Source organism: Miscanthus floridulus, chromosome 6 (assembly GCF_019320115.1).
Source record: "Miscanthus floridulus cultivar M001 chromosome 6, ASM1932011v1, whole genome shotgun sequence".
Taxonomy (NCBI): Eukaryota; Viridiplantae; Streptophyta; class Magnoliopsida; order Poales; family Poaceae; genus Miscanthus; species Miscanthus floridulus.
In genome coordinates, this window is record NC_089585.1 from 139879802 (window position 1) to 139881789 (window position 1988).

A 1988-nucleotide genomic window follows, 5' to 3' on the forward strand; every position below is an offset into this window, starting at 1 on the left:
CAAACATTTTCATCCTTACAAGACACAAGTTAAGCTAGTACTTGCTTGCTGCATCCTTCACAATTAGATAATTGGTCATGGTTTAGATGAATGCTACCCTCCTGAGGCAACTTGGGAGCCTAACAACAACATACCAGATGACCATAGTGTTCATGTGTCTGATAATGTAGCTTGGGCTAGTAAAAGGGATGAAATAGCTCAGGAAATGTGGGACAACAGTGGTCATTCCCATGTGTAGGAATTTGTTTAGTGCGTTTGTTCTATTGTGTAAACTTTATGTCTATTGTATGTGTGGTTACTACTTCCCATGCTGTGACTATTTAATAATGAACTGAGGCATATGGGAATATGTTGTCTTTGTTAATTTTTGTCAAGTGGCATATGCAATGATTATTGTAATGGTGATTACTACTTCTTTTATATTCACTGATTTGAGCTGAGGCATCTGACAAGTACAATGATGATTCAAATCTTACTACATGCTTACATTGTCTAACTGAGGCACATGGCTAATGCAATGATGACCAAATAGTACATCAGTACATGTGTTGTCCACTTGTCTTTTATGAATTGGCATCATTTTTATATTCTGAGGCACATTACATTACTATACTTTCTTATTAAGGCATGTGGCATTTGACAACCTTTACTTTTTTGAGCAATTATAAACTGAAAATAAGAGATGGAGGATGGGTATGTGCCTGTTGTTGATGTTGCTGATTCTGAGTCTGAGGTTGTGGAGGTTGCAGTAGTAAATGTTGTTGATGCTGCACAGCCAGCTAGGGGAGCATTGCGCTAGACAAATGTCATGTCTGGCTATGTGCTTAACCGCATGGTCCAGCTCATTTCTTCTGGGGTTAGGACTGACAAAGGGTTCAAAGAGGTCCACCTTAACCAGGTTGCCAAGGACCTTAAAGAGTTCATTGGTATGGACGTCACTGGTACTTAGGTGTATAATCACCTAAGGAAGTGGAGGCAGAGATGGGTGAAGGTGTCAAAGCTGAGAGAGTTAAGTGGGGCTCACTAGGATGAGGAGAACTCCATGATAGTCCTTGAGCAAGAGCATTACAATGGACATGTCCAGGTGTGTGTGAACCTAAAGATTGTATACATTGCAATGCATTTCATATAGGAGTTACATGTTGTTCTAACTTAGTTTTATGCTGCACATACATATTAGGCACACCCTAAAGATGCAGAGTTCCTGAACAAACCAATTGAGAATTATGAGCAGATGGTGAAAATCTTTGGTAGTGGTATGGCCACAGGGAAGTATGCAATGGAGTCAAGTGAGGCCTTAGGTTGTGCTTCTGACTTTGCTGATAGCTCAATGAAGGCAGAGCCACTTGATGCTGAGGCACCACACAAGGATGCAGAGGAGGTGAACAAGGTCCAGGGAGAGTCAAGTGTGGGTGTTGGTAACAAGAGGAAGAGGGCAGAGCTTACTGATGTGCAGTCCATCTTGCTTACCAACATGACCCATATGACAGCTGCCATTAACAACGTTGTTACTACCATTTGTGAGACCAAAGCTGAGGAGGTCCATCCTAACCTTTATGGTGCAATGATGTACATGCCAGGTTTCACTGCTGAGGCTCTCCTAGTTGCTTTCTATCATCTGCTGGACAATAAGGCCCCGGGGACCGCATATGTGGGGATGACTTAGGAGCACTGTGTGCTTTGGCTGAGGACTTTCCTCACCAGGCACTACTACACCAGCCAGTGAAGTTGCCATCACTACTGCATTGATCCAGCTTTTGTGCAATGATAGATGTCTTTTATGCAATGACTTTTGATCTACAATTATGCAGGGATGTGGTGAAGTAGTGAGGATGGAAAACACTAACTTTTGCTGTAATATAGTGTGGCCACCATCTAACCTGCGTAGATAGGTGATACTCACCCTTGAGGTGTAGTCTAAGCCCCTCTAGATCATGTGGCTGGTTGTTTGCCCCACCTAAGCCTAAACATCAGAGACTGGATTAATG